Source organism: Hordeum vulgare, chromosome 4H, assembly GCF_904849725.1.
Source record: "Hordeum vulgare subsp. vulgare chromosome 4H, MorexV3_pseudomolecules_assembly, whole genome shotgun sequence".
Classification (NCBI taxonomy): Eukaryota; Viridiplantae; Streptophyta; class Magnoliopsida; order Poales; family Poaceae; genus Hordeum; species Hordeum vulgare.
This window is the reverse complement of record NC_058521.1, coordinates 572897566-572912774: the sequence shown is the minus strand read 5'-3', so window position 1 is coordinate 572912774 and position 15209 is coordinate 572897566. Positions and strand designations below refer to the sequence as shown.

General features: G+C 43.2%; 1 pseudogene; it reads right to left on the bottom strand.

The window, feature by feature from the left end:
- Positions 1-6514: 6514 nt before the first annotated feature.
- LOC123450787 lies at positions 6515-14831 on the bottom strand (annotated as a pseudogene).
- Between the last annotated feature and the right edge of the window lie 378 nt (positions 14832-15209).

Here is a 15209-nt window from a genome sequence, read left to right as displayed (position 1 = left end):
GGTATGTCCCAGCTGCCGACCCAAGTCACGCGCCTATCTCCCCCGAGTAGCTTCGCCGCATTTTGGGGATTTCCTCCAACAGAATGGTAGCTACAACACCCCGCAATGGACACCCCCGCTACCCCGACCTTGTAGCTCCACCCCCTTCCCACAAGAAACCATGATGCTGTAGTACCAGCAGACTCGACGTCTACAAGACCTGCTCACCTAAATGTAAACAAAGTAGACTAGGCCTTGACCCTGTTGTGGAATTCACTTGCATGTAATATATGAGCTAGTATGGGCAACTGTTTTTGTCTTATTATTTTTAAGCACTTCAGGTAATCACCTATATATACTTTTAGGCAGCATAGCTATAGTTGGACGTGACCATGACAGTCTATCACAGTAAAGTGTCACGCTTCGTGAACTTTTAACTGTGGTCTTGACCAAAACCCACTGGATCAAAGACAACCATCGAGGCTAACCCAACCTACAGTCTGTGTCCCCAACCCCACCTATATAAGGATCACCCCGTGATCTTCCCAGCAACACTCACCTTGTACACTGCCTTCACAGCCTTCTACCATGCTACCCCAAGGGAGTTACCTCAGAACCCCGGATGCAACTCCGGGCAGTTTTGTTAAAGTATTGTGGGATTTTACCCGCACTACCATGGGTTCCTCCTTCCCACTCCGGTACGAGCTGTTCAAATCGAGGATCACTCCCACTACCTCAAAATATTGGGTGGTTGTGCACATTTTCCCAGTAGACCCTAACCAAGACCCCACGAAAATCTGCTTCAGCGGAAATCCTATGCCTACCATAGGAATGGCCATAGAGGTTGCTGCCTATGAAGCGGTTACTCGCCTCCGTTATGCAGTACCATATGCCAGTGAAAGGGGGTACTGTTATTTTCCGAGCCGTGTAGAACCCGGAGGAGCAGCATCTTTTCCAGGGACCAGTTCAGAGAGAGAACCCGTGTTGGTCAGGCGCGTGCAATATGTCATCGCTCAAGAGCGTTTGACACAACACGTGATGGAGTTTCTCGAGAACCTCGCCATCCAGAACCCTCAAATCGCCATTGGCGAACCCCTAAGGTCAAGCCCAGCAGGACGCATTCTGTGAGTCCTCCAGCCTCTCGCCCTTGAAGACGAAGTGGATATTCCCCTGCCAGGAATATTTCCCCGTGACCATTAGAATTTTCTTTTGCGTGCGATGTAAATACCTTGCCGTATAGTCATGTTTGTGTAATGTGATGACCGTGCCTTGTATTTTTATTACTGCATGCATGTGTTTTAATCTATGTGATCACAACAAAAAAGTTGCCTTCAACTGTTTTCTTGCAATGACCTTTGCATGATTGATTTTTCTACTTCAGTAAATAGATGGCTCAACGGAGATTTTATTCGCGTGCCAGATAGCTCACAACCACACCCACTCTGCCAATGCACTAAGAGTAGAACCACACACACAGGACCCTAGCTAGCTACCCCGCTAACTCCACAGTTCCTCCGAGAGGAATGCACTATTTATTTTCGCAGGAGTACTACCGACACTTGCATCCACTCCTACATTTTTGCTCGCACCTAGTCTTCGTGTTCATCGCCCTTGCGGAGAGCCACCACTCGAGCAGCAGTGTCACGACGATCATCTTGGATCATCGCGCACAGCAGCGCCGAGAAACCGATCAGCGCCGCCACCCCTCCGAACAGCAGGATGATCAGCCACCCCGGGTACTCCTCCACCATTGGATCCTAGCATCGAGCTCCTGCAAGCAGAGAGGAGGAGACAGGAAGAGTGAGGTTGAGAGTGAAGTAGAGGAGAGAACGACACAGCCATTTTAAACCCCGAGGTCGGTGCGCGATGGACGCAGTCCACCAACGCCGCCCGTCACTCGATCGCCGATGTTCAGAAATGAACCCGCGAGCAGCTAGTGCTGGCCCGCGACGCGAGTGCTCACTGCGCGGGCAGCTAGTACACCGCGCGCTAGCATGGTACGACCCTAGACGCCTACGAACTAGACACCACATGTGGAGAAGCAGCGTAAAGCGAGGGAGGGAGAGGAAAGAGGAGAGACGGAGGAAGAAGAAGAGAGTGACTGTGGGTCCTGGGCCCCCATGTCAGCAAGAGAGAACACTATGCACTTGGGTACGACAATCAAATTCGGAATTTAAGTATTTTCCTTTTTCGAAAGATTTTTGGTTGTAGCCATTTGTAGCAACACCTTGTTTTGCCAAAACGTAGCTTTTGCCTATATCGCGAGTATCACACTGTAGTAGCACCAATTCTTGTTTTTACTGTGATTCCCTCGCTTCTATTTAAAAACCTCTTGAGGTTCGTTTCTAACAAATCTCGAGGATGAGATTTTTCTTAAGGGGGGTAGAGTTTGTAACACCCCAAATTTGTGCCAAGATTTTTATTTAATAAATTTGGTTTGGAAGTTGTTAAATTTTTTATTTCTGGGTTTTCTGTTGATTTCAAAACCTCTCTTATTCTTGATTTTGTGAATAACTCTTCTATGAGCTAAAACTTTTTGAGAACTCTTATGTGTCTTAAGGATTGACTGAAATATTTCCTCTCCAGTGATTATTTTAGAAAAGACTTTTTCATTTGATTATTATCTTCCAAGTCAAAACTGGTTTTTATTTTCTTAAGGGTCCAGTTTTGAACTGCAATTACCTGTTAACCTCTTCTAAAAATTCCACAATAAGCTTGACTATTACCTACTATGTTTCTGGATCAACTTTATATAATAAAATAGCCAAGTGTTTTCACAGGATTAAGGAAATTAATTAATCTTACTTTCTGGTCCAATTGTAGATTTGCACTGCAACCCCTTAAATTAAGTCTCCAAAAATTCTACCAAAATTTGTAGTAGCCAAGGGGTTCATACAAATGAGTTTTACGCAAAAACCTGGCTAAGTATTTCAGTAAAATATTGCTTTTTGCCACCTTTTTTGGTTTTGATCCAAATAGGTGCTTTGCACTACAACCTCTTCATTAAAGTCTCTAATAATTTTGTAGAAATTTGTAGAGGTCGAGAGGTTTATAGGAATAAGTTTTCTGCAAAAACATATGTTGGTCTTTTGAAATATTTGAGCACCACTTCTTGTTTTGTGTTCTGGACCAGATTGGCCTTTTGAACTACAACCCCACGTTTTCCTTCCTCATTGCTCTTGAGAATTTTTGTGCTTGTAGTCCATCCAATGAAACCTTAAGTACCAAACTTCAACCCCATTGGAGTTGTTTTAACCCGTGTTGCATTGCCATTTTGTTTCTGTCCAGAAATGGATTTTTACTAGAATTGCATTGTGAAGTTGTTGAGTTACTAAATCTAATCATGCCATCTTTGTGCCCATCCAGTGGGACTTATGTCTGGAAACTTCCGTGGCTAGCAAGTGCCCCTAGATGCCATTGACATTCTGTCAAACACCTGGTGTCCCTGACCAGAAATGACATGGTATTTTGTTTGTATGGTGGAGTTGAGCCCCAGACCAAACTAGCATGTCTAGCAGACCCAAGGTAAGGCCATTAGTCGATCTGGAGTGTTTCACCACCAGCCCAAGTCCCTAGCTAGTCGTAGCAATGCGTCGAGCACCTCGCAGCCTGAGCGTGCTCTAGAGCACGTGTGCTATCTTGCACGAGCTCCTCGTCCACCCGTGTAGCCTTTGTCGACCGTCCCGCACTAAACCTGCATCGCCGCAGCCGCGCCGGCCATCGTCAAGCTGCAGTAGCAGCGCAACATCACAGTGCCGCCCAAACGCCCCCAGTGCGCCACTTGCACCTTGGACCACCCCTGCGTCGAGCCAGAGCCTCCCCTTGACCCGTCACTGTGTCGGCCCCGTCCCTGTGCCCTCGTTAGAGGCTGTCCTCGGCGAGCTTATCCTCTCCGTCACGGGAACCGACAACCCCAACTATATATAGGAGCCCCGAGGTCGTGCATCGACTCAAGCCACTCCCCCGAAGCCTCAGCCAGCATCCCAAGCCCCAATTTAAGCCAGGACCCCTTCGTTCCCAACTCCAGTGACCTTCGGCCACCGTAGCCCCTCGGGTCGATTCGATCCTACCAGTGAGCTTTTCCCCTCCATGAGCCTTCAACTCGAACCTCCTAGACCTAGCGGAGCTACCCCAAACCTCGCTGTGCACCTAGGACCCCTCCTGGCCAGTGCCCCGTTGGAGCCGAAGCTCCCTCCGCCGTGGAGGAAGGGCTGCTCGATTCCGGCAGCCGCCGCGGCCCTAAGGCAATGAAATGGGTGTGCCTTGGTCCCCTGAGCATGCTGTTACCCTCCGTTCCTCGAATGGAGGCTCCTGTCGCCGGTGAGCCTCGCCGGAGTCCTTCCTTCCTTCGGCCAGAGGAGGAATAAGGACCCCGAGTCAAACCTGCGCGTGGGTCCCGCGCATCAGCGTCTCTGCCCCAGCGTGAGCCCACGCAAGTGGAGGCGCATTTCACCAAGTACGTTTTCCCTCCCGCGCTAGCGTCTTTTGACCCGAAGCGTTTTCTTTTCTTTTTGATTTTCTAAAACAGATTTTGACAAGAACTTTGACTGGCTATAACTTTTTAAAGAAAACTCCAAATGAGTTGGTTCTTTTTCTCACCTCTTTCAAATTCTACCTAGTTTATTTAGTATTTATTTGAAAATTTTCTAAGACAATTTTATGTGCGATTTTTAAATTGTGTGTTAATTAGCATATATTTTTAAATAGGCTTTGAAGAGTGGAGTTAAAACTTGCTAAAGTTTTATGGTGAACACCACCTCTCTACACTTGGAAGGCAAGCATCCTGAACCTACTATTAACTTGGTTATGTGTGGTTGCTTGGTGAAAGTAACATAGGGTTATGTTATATTGTGGTGTTATTTCATGTGGCAAATCATACATATGGTTTCATGATTTTGGAAGTAAAGGTTTCTATGATTGTGGTGCATGGACAGTGGTCACTCTTTCCTACCCTACATGCCTACCGGATGGGATTCAGTGAGAGTCGGTGTCTTGTGGAGACACGGCCGTGGGATTGACATCTCGTGGACGAGAGTGGTTAATGAGGCATGTTAGGTGGATAGTGACTCTGTTTACACATGGTATGTACTAATCATGCAGGTAATACTTAAACCTCCTAAGTCGACCCTAGATCGAGTCTTGTCAGTATGTCTCCTTATTTGCGTGCTACCATAGTTTCCTGGATAATGGATTCGGTATAGTCAGATGCAGACCTATTAGCATTCACACACCAGTAGAGGGGCCGTGATGAAGGTATTCCATGGCCGTGGTATAATTCCATTCATCCGGTCAGGGGGCATGGGTGTTTCCGGTCTAGGATCGGAAGGGAGGGCACTCCCCGTAAGCACGCGATATAAATATTGTTGATCCCATGCTAGTCGAGGTTGGAGCCTACCCGTCTTATGGTTTTACCTTGGAAGCCTAGTCCGTGTGAATCCGGGCATCGTGGAGGTAAAGTGGGTGTGTGATGATTCTAAGTGTCCACTTCTAAAATGTCATACGCGGAATTAGTCATTGTGACTATTGAAAACCGTGGGCCATGGGTAAAGAGTACACCCTCTGCAGAGTCAAAACTATTCGAGTAGCTGTGTCAATAGTCAAGTACGTGGGTTGACTAGTCAAGTGTCGGTCTTCGGAGGTAGTTAAGGGAGTATGAGGCTAGTCAGGAAATATGGTGGATGAATTTAAACATTATTTTCTTTGAACTAACCATTATGATTTTTTTTTGTGAAAATCCCTGGGACGGTTCTACCTCATGGATATTCTCTATTAAACTCATATAATCCCTTTATGTGGTGTCGCTGAGACGCCCGACTGTGGCATGTTTGTTATTATTTCATATAAGCCCTTTATGTGGTGTCGCTAAGACGCCCGACTGTGGCAAGCTTTTTATTATTTCATATAAGCCCTTTATATGGTTTCGCTGAGACGCCCGTCTGCGGCATGTTTTATATTGCATCTTATGTTAATATTTAATTGATTGCTTAATAACTTTCAGTATGATTATTGCTTCACTACTAATGCTTGAGTAGTAAATTGAGTTGATGCGGTATTAAGATATCACTAGGTGTGTATGAATAACCCTCCAAGTTACATGTTTGCTTCATGATGTTTGCGAGTACATTCAAAGTACTCACTGGCTTGTCCCTGGCTATTGTCTTGGCCAGATTGCAAGCTTGGAAAGGATGTTCTTGACGAGAAGCTTGAAGCGTAGGCTTCAAGAGTGAGCGAGATAGGAGTTAACCCGGTCAGCTGTTCCTGTGGGAAATGGAGGCCGAGAGGAGTCGGAGGTCCCAGTAACGCTTCCGCCATCAACCACTAGAAACCTTTTTGATGTACCCATTAGACCACTTTGGTCATGTACTTCAATGTGTATTTTGCTTGGACATTTGTATGAAGGAAAGGTGTGCCAGCTAACAGTATTTCTGGGGCTGGTATACTCAAGGGCCATTTGATGGGAAATTAAAATCCCCGAAAATCCGGTCCCTACATATGCCGACGGGCATATCTCAACTCGAGAATTTTGAAGAAACCATCATAGGTAGTTATTGAAAGCAAGTGAGCAATGCTCGGGAAGCTGGGCGCCTGCACTTTTACGAGCTTGCTCCACACTAAGATGGAAACAAGTAACATACGATGAATGATACTTGTCCGAGTCCTTTATCTTTCGTTGCCTTCTCCTGTCCAACCTACATGGTAGAAAACCAAACATTAGCACAATCAAAAAGGAGTGGCGATGCCAAGTCAATACGGTTCTTGCTCTCTTACCTATGAAGTGCTTTGTCCATGTCCACCCATTCCGGCGGGTTGAGGACAAACTCGTGGGTGACCCCTAATGTGTCATTGGCGCCATATGGTTGCAATTCCACCTATGAAATAGGACAACAACGGAACATTGATGACAAGTTTTCAGGCATTCATGAGAAATGACTGATGTAATGTCCTCGTTACCTACTCAGGCATAATCGTGTCCAACTCGGCAATGTACTATTAGTACATGAGATTGACATCGTTCGTCATCTCGGATACCACATCCCACTTGTAAGCCCAAGTGGGGCGCCGTAAATCGTCTTCTTCATCCCAAGAATTAAACTTGACGCTCTTTGGGCGTCCAATAGGCAGACGCTCCCAGCTCCGTACATAAAGTAGAAGCAGATTACCACCAATGCATGCATTATTTGTGATCCTATAACACTCATCGTCCAGCTACATATAAAAGAAAGCAATGTTAACTTAACAGCAAGGTTGCATTGCTAATGAAGAAATGAATTGATAACAAAACAAACCAACTACATGTCGGTACAAGTAGGCAAGAGTCGATGAACCCGAGCTCCATCTTCTCTCAAAGACGGTCAACACCTTTAGCCACATCCATGGAGCGTTCTTGCATGTGGCATCGGGAAACAAAGTCATCAAGATAACTATCACATATAGACACGAGCATGTGTCTAGATCACATCATCAGTGGCATCCGCAGGGCAATGCACAAAGTTTGCTTGAATCCACGTGAAAGCAGCTCTGGCTGCTTTCCTTTCCTTTCCTTCTTATTCTTCTTCTCTTGTCCCTCCTCTACACTAGCCTTAGCCTTAGTAGGAGCCATACCGATAAGAGCAATCATCTGCTGGCGCCACCCATCAGAATCGGTGCTCATACAGAGAGGCCTCCCGTTGATAGGAAGACTGGTGATCAAGGAGACATCCTAGAGCGTTACGGTCATCTTCCCAGTCCGAAGATGGAAACCGTGCATCTCCGGCCTCCATCGATCAGCAAGAGAGGACACCGGTGGAGTGTTGAGGTTCGTCGTGGACCGGCTGACCAACTGAATCCATCGGAGGAGTCCTACCTGCTAGATGTAGGGTGTGTACCGCTCATCGTAGGGCATGGCAGCACCTGAGATCCCGTGATACCGAATCTTCAGAGGTTCAAGCTTCTGCAAAAAACAAGTAATGACAAATCTTAGGACATGTCAATTTAAACTAAAGGCAAATTTGCAAAATATTTGGATTACTCATTATCACCATCCCCTTCTCGCGCATCATGTAGGCCCGGTGTTGTGTGTCATAGGCATCGCCGAGAAAGCAAACCATCCTTACAAAGTTCAAACAATAAACAGATATGAGTTCATCTCAAATATCGGTATACACTAAACATCTCATATGTGTTCATCTAAACATCTCATATGTATTCATCTACAAGAATCTCAACATCTCCTTCTCACACAACGAATAAATGATTTACAATACTCATTTGAAAAGTTCTCATATATTTCTCCTATGTCATATGTGTTCATCTCAACATCTGATATTTCAAATAAACTCAACATCTCATATATAGCTACAAAACTCAACATCTTATAATTATCTACAAAACTAGGCATCTCATATATATCTAAAAAACTAAACAATCTAGGGTTTCACTAACAAGAATCATATATTGTGAACTAATGAACAATACTAAGGTAGTACCACTATTACTACACATCCTAAATCACAACACCCAATCTTGTACAAATAAAGATCCAAACCAAGCAAATTAAGTGTTCCACCCAATCATGGACAAATCTCTAAAATGATAACGAAATTTACGGAGGAAAAGAAAAGGAAAGGAGGAGTTTACCTAGTAAGGGGGATTAGAAATCGATTCCACGGTTGAAATCTTAAGATCTAAGAGGGATGTGGGGTGGGAGATCGAAGGGGGCACTGTCGCTGCTCTCTGTTGATAGAGAAGAACTGCGTGACAGAGGGAAGAACTGCGTGGGAAGGGCTGACCCCAATGCGGTTTAAGTCAATGTGCAACGCCTGAACGCTAGGCGCTGCATATTATATTGTGTGGCGTCTAGCTCTTAGGCGATACATGGCTTGCTGTGGGGCCGCGCCTGGCCCCGGACTGTCACGCTGGTCGGGCGTGTGGTGTCTAAGCCCAAGACACTTCATAGTGTAGTGCAGCGCCCGACTATCAGGCGCCACAGAAAACGATGAGTTTGTGGAAAAAAAATTAAAAACAGTTCAGATCTTAAATTGATTTCGCCAATAGATTAAGTATGTGTTTTGTTGCCAGAAGTGCCTGGGGTTGAGGCGAGCGAGGTCGATGCTTAATGCCCAACTCGACGATCCTGGATAAGACCGAGATCGAAGCGCTATGGACACACCTAGGTTTTCAAGTTGTTCCTTTCCCCTGGCAAAAGCATGTTGAAAATGAATGATTTTTGGGAAACGTTTCCATATGGCGCGCCGGCCGAACCGATGCGTCGGTCGCTCCCTCGCGCGCGCGGGTCCATGCAACATATTTTGCACACGCGCGCTTCGCTGGTCAGTGGTTACAACATTTTTCGTCTAAATTTATTACAACAAGCGTCATATTTGCTGCAAGCGTTTTTTTACTATATTTGTCGAGTAAAAAGCTGCATATACGTTTGGTTGCAACTTCAGTTCGTTGGATTTTTTGTTAGAATCGATGTTTTTTACTTTTGCTACAACCGTGTTAATTTTTGCTACAACCGGCATCATTTTTCGCTGTGACCGTTCACTAAAAAAGTTACATACATGTTCACGTAGATATTTGTTACAACCGGCGTTTGACTTTTGCTACCACACATCATCAGATTCTTTTTTTGTTACGATCACGTAGATATTTTTTTTTACTACAAATTTTGTTTTTTTTTGCAACCGTTGAAAAAATTGCTGCATCGCAACGAATTTTGCTGCATTGAAAAAAAAATGTTGTATGAAGATTTAACGGTACGGACGCACGAGGGTTGATGAATCGTGCCGTCAGCGCGCGGCCGTCCGACGCGCCGGTGCAAAGCACTCCCCATTATTTTTCCACCTGAAGAACTGAAATCTAAGTAAGGTGGGCACGGCCTAATGTGAGACAAGTTGAGGGCGGGGCCCCACCTTTGCCTCCCGGACTAGATTATTCGGTCCATAGATCGCCTACCCCGGTAAGGTGGGCCTCGCTTCCTTTGAATGGTTGCCGTCCTTCAGGTACACGACAGAATATGAGTTCCATGGATGTGCATGCTAAAGCAAGGATCAAGACCAGTGACCGTTCTCAAAGTTCAACGCCATGATTAAAGTGTGTCCGCTCGTTCGTGGTCATAATTTGTTTACATAACCACTAGTAAAAAAACCCGTCCGTTGCAACGGAAGAAAACAATAATATCCCACATCTTTAGCCAATAAGCATAACTCCAAAATTCACAGATATGTGTCCTCTTTTTTGACACGGTACCCCGCCCACGTCGTCGCTTGTCCTCCTTTTCGCTCTTGCCAACAATGACAGAAATACTACTTCAGATAGACCGCACATAGAAATAGCCAAATTAGGCATGCAAAAGTACAGAGAAACCTTATTATAAAAGAACAATAATTGAGGGCGGATTATGTGGATTGCAGTTATAGTTGCATCATATACCGTGGAATCAAAAACTTAGAATGGAGCTGCATGGAGGACTCCTACCCAGTACAGTTTATGGTGTAGTCCAAGTGAGCAATGTAGCTGAAACAATGTCACTATCAATAGCATTTGTTTTTTAAATCGGTAGCTAGCTAATGGTTGTAGCTCAATACTTTAAATCGGGATGCTATGTTTATAATATAGGTCGCTCGGTCTCGCTGGAATTGAAAATATTGTTTTCTATATCAACTGAAATTAGAATCAATATTAAAATATTACAGACAATAAATAAATAGAAGAGAAATTATGTTATATGCTGACTTGATGTTACTGTTCATGTAGGCAAATATACACTATATATACACACAGAAGATTAGCAAGCCCAATCTTAATTTGTATAGGTTTGCAGAAATGTAGAAAAAGACTGCGTACAATAGACTTAAAGTGGTCGGACCTTTTCCCGGACCCTACGCAAGCGAGAGCTACATGCATCGGGCTGACCTTTTTTTTTACAGTATCACTAACAAAAAGATAATTCTACGGTTACTCAATGTCATCTAAAAATGTGGAATTCTGCTGAGCATGCATCTAATTGGGTGACTGTTCATTGCAATGTAATAGTGGAGGGGTGCATTCCCCTCACCTTGTCCATCCTGATTATTTTCCTTATTGGTAGGGTTTTTCTTAACCCACTTATTTAAAATTACTTCAGCAAAGCTATATGAAGTGGGAGCTACAACAAATAATCAATGAAGGAACTTATGGTGTTGAATCTGACAAGTATATCACAGAAAGTAGAATTATAACCCTGATAATCGCATGCAAAGTTGATACTACTAGCAGCCAAGCACCAACATAAGTGTCACGCCAACGTAATTTGTCAATCTAATATATGTATTATGCATAAGAGATACCTAGAAAGAGGCCAAGAGAAGAGGAATTTGCTGACAGGTCCAAAGAAGCTAGGTTTCTAAGATCTGGAGAAGCACCCACGCTATGCCGCTCGACAGCCCATGGGGGAATTGATGACAGTGTGAAGTAAAGAAGGCATGATCCATCTCAAGGGGGCAAAGAGAGAGTTGCCATCGATGATGGGTATGGCGTTTGCGGTTATCTCGGAGCAGATGGCTATCTCCCCTATCTATATTGCCGTAACTTTCAGATATAAAAATCCTTAAACAAGATGAAGACATGACATCCAAGATAATCATTGGAAAAGTGTTACACAACCTAAATCTGATAGGAGAATAAGTTTCGTAAAATCGTATATGAATGATAAAATGGTTTTATTTTCATGATAAGATCATTTTGTGGCAGACTCATGAGTCATGATACAACCTTAGTGTCATGTTATACAAATTTCCAAATTTCTGGGACATGCGTATATATAGGCTAGAACAAACGTACGGAGTAGCTACCTTGACCAAATCTGGACCTAAGGAAAGAGAGCATGCGTATAGCTCCTTATGCAAAAAGGGATCTATAGAAGTACAGTACGCAAGCCGGGGATCTTAGCAAGAGCAGCTACCTAAAAATATTGCATGACCTTAGAAAAGAGATCACGCACACCCCTCCGTATGCAGGAAACGACTATAAAAACATGCAAGAAAATTTAGTATATGTACAAAATCAGTCTGTCCCACTTTCTTACTCCATCAGTAAATGGACTGACTTCTTGCGATAATTTTATGAATCTATCTCTTTGCCTGATAACCAACTATCAACATGCCATAACTTCAATATTTTATCTTAGGGTATCAAACCCTCAGATACATTAGTTCGAAACATTGATTAATGCAATATCAAAATAAAGCAGATGATCATTATCAGTTGAACATCAAAAATATTTGTGCAGAACACTCATATGATAAAGTCAGAACAACACTCAGTTGTATGTCATCTTACTTGGGAAATCATAAATCTTGCTATTGACCTCCGCCCTCCAACAAAATCAAATGAATTTGATAAAATAATTGATCCCGTTTCATGTGAATAGCATGGGCAAATTAATCAGCAAGCAATTTAATTCCTGAGCATGAACCCACTGTTCCAGTCTCATAGGCTCACGAGAATGATAAACTTTTTAAATTGCATCAGGAAAGTACCATGATAATTTACCTAACAGGGTAATAGGTCAAGAAAATGCAGTTCCTAACTGAAACATCAGCTCTTACCGGCTTGTTATCCAAAACCTTTAAAAAATCCCCAAAAATATATTTTGAAATAAGATGCCCAAGAATAATCATGTATCATTGTATCTCATTCCTAACAAACTGAGGCTTATGTCCTAACAAAAAATGGAGTTTTCCGATTCATTAACTTTAAAATGCAAATAGCAATACATAACACTAAAGTTGATGAATAGTGAACCTGAACCAGAGGTTGAAGTGTGTGATAGCTTTCATGATGCCAGAAACGCATCTCTCAGTTGCATAAAGCAAGTTAAGGTTATCTTTTCCAGTCTCTTCATACCACCGAAGAAACTCCTCTTGGGCATTACTAACCTAAATATGATTCCTGAGCAAAGGATTTATTTTCCTCGGGCCCTTGTAATTGACCGGCGTTCTTCCAGTTAAGAACACCAGTAGAGAATCATGGGAGTTATCAGACTCCCAGAGTCTCTTAGAACTAAGCAAGGGAGCTAAATCCATGCAAAAAAGCTCAAGCTATATTTGCCTATTTCAATAGTTAAATCACCTTAGCATTTCATCTCCCCTTCCTAAAAGAAGGATGCACCAGAGTATTCGGATTAGAATCTTAAGCGGACCTCGAATAAGAGGTAGGAGACTAAAACTGGAACTATGGTAGATGCAACTGAAACAAATAAACAAACCGTTTGTCTTAGGATCAGATGAATCACCTAAATTTCGTGTTTGCGGATCATGCCATCACATAATTCCCATGAGATATATGATGGACTTACTCCACCCTAATTAAACTATCTAACTAAACCGTAGTATTTCACATATAGTAATTTAAATAAGGGGAAGGAAAACACAAAATTGTGGAGAGTTTTGTGTGGGTACCTAGGCATCCAAGGAAGGAGCAAACGACCTCTATCGCAAACACGAGTCTAGTTCTCCCCAACTACAAGTATTTAGGTACAGAGGGAGTAGGCTTTATGCAATTGTGATTTCATCAAGTCAAAAAAAGAAGTCATAGCACAAGTCTGTGTGGAAAAACAGGAAACTGCAAATATTTCTGTATCCTCTGTCTAAAAAACAAAGTAAGCAAGAAAACTTCCTCTTTTAGAACATCTGGGTTGATATCAGATTGGTGAAAAAAATCCTGAGCACATAGTTCAATATAGCTTGTAGGATATGGTATCTCTGGAAGTAGACACAAACTATTCTTAAGATCATTAACTAAGCATCAATCAGGAATTACTGTAATGAACAAGAATGTAGGATATGGTGTCATTGGAACTATAAGTTAATGTGCTTTTCTATACCTCTTTTAGAACATCTAGGTTAATATCAGATTGCTGAAAATAATCCTCCGCGCATGATTTAACACAACTTGTGTTCAAGCTACCTCTGCTGGTCACCTTCATCAAGAACATGGCAGTTGGTGCTGAACGATCCAAGCTAACTGCTCGATTTTGAACTCCGTTCATATTTAAGTGATACAACATACTTTGGCCATACTCATCATCACCTAACTTTCCCATGAACACAACCCGGCCTCCAAGAGCTGCTAGAGCAAGGGCAACATTGGATGATGACCCTCCAGGTGCCCTCACAAATTCATCCAGAGACCAAAACATATCCTTCATTCTGCTATGAGTCTCACGATCTACCATCCTATTAGCAGGTCTTCCAGAATGAATAAACGAGTACTTAGCTGGTCCAAAGCAGCAGACAAGAGGTGTTAATTTGTCAACCTCTCAAGTATCTTGTGATAATAACGCCTCTACTTTACTTTCAAGACCATTGGCTGAACTGTGAAGTTCCATTTCATTAGAGGGCATCAGATCCTTGCTCTGATCTTCTCCTTCATCGTCACTTAATTGTTCATCCGTCTTAACTTTTCTTCTGCCCCTCTTCTTTGGTTCTTTTGGTTTGTCAGCCTCCTCAACACAGGATGCGATAGTAGCAGCTGCGACACAGGAGAGAAGTTGAATCGATAAGGGATGTGAGCTAGCAAAATCGTAATGCCCATTGTCCAATATACAATAAGAAGAGTACTCTTGAATGCAAAATTTGCAAGTTACCTTTCTTCTGGCCTCTCATTTTAACTATCTTAGGTTCTTCAAGGGACGCATCTTCAGTGTCACTTTTGCCTTCTTTTCCGTGCCCGTCAGATGTATCTATGGTGGCTTTCTTTCTTCCATGTTTCGCATGTTTTTTCTTGGTCTTTGGGGTTCCAGCATCACTGTCTTCACCACTTGAGCCTTCTTCTACATCTTGAGAAATCTTCTTTGACACAAAACTCACATTTCGATGAAGCAACCCCATTTTAGTCTTTGTCGTGTTTTTTCCCCAAATGGTGGGCTTATAATGTAACTGACCCGTGTGATGAGCGGTTAAATTAGGCAAGTTCATGGTTGAAGGGAGTAAGTAGTTATCAGTTGAAATGGATGAATACGTTGGTATGGTATAAACATAACGTCGTCACACGGACATGGTCGAGAATGACTTAACTTTTCACATTAGGCAGTGTTGGATATGAGTGTTGATTGACATATCACACATGTCGATAATTTTTCTAGTAATAACTGGCTGACCATGGGAATGGAGAAGATATACACCGAAAATGCAACGGCAAGTTGGGCAGTAATCCCGGTCTCCCGGTGAAGCACCATATATGCAAGAAATGCTTTTAGTCAAGTATCG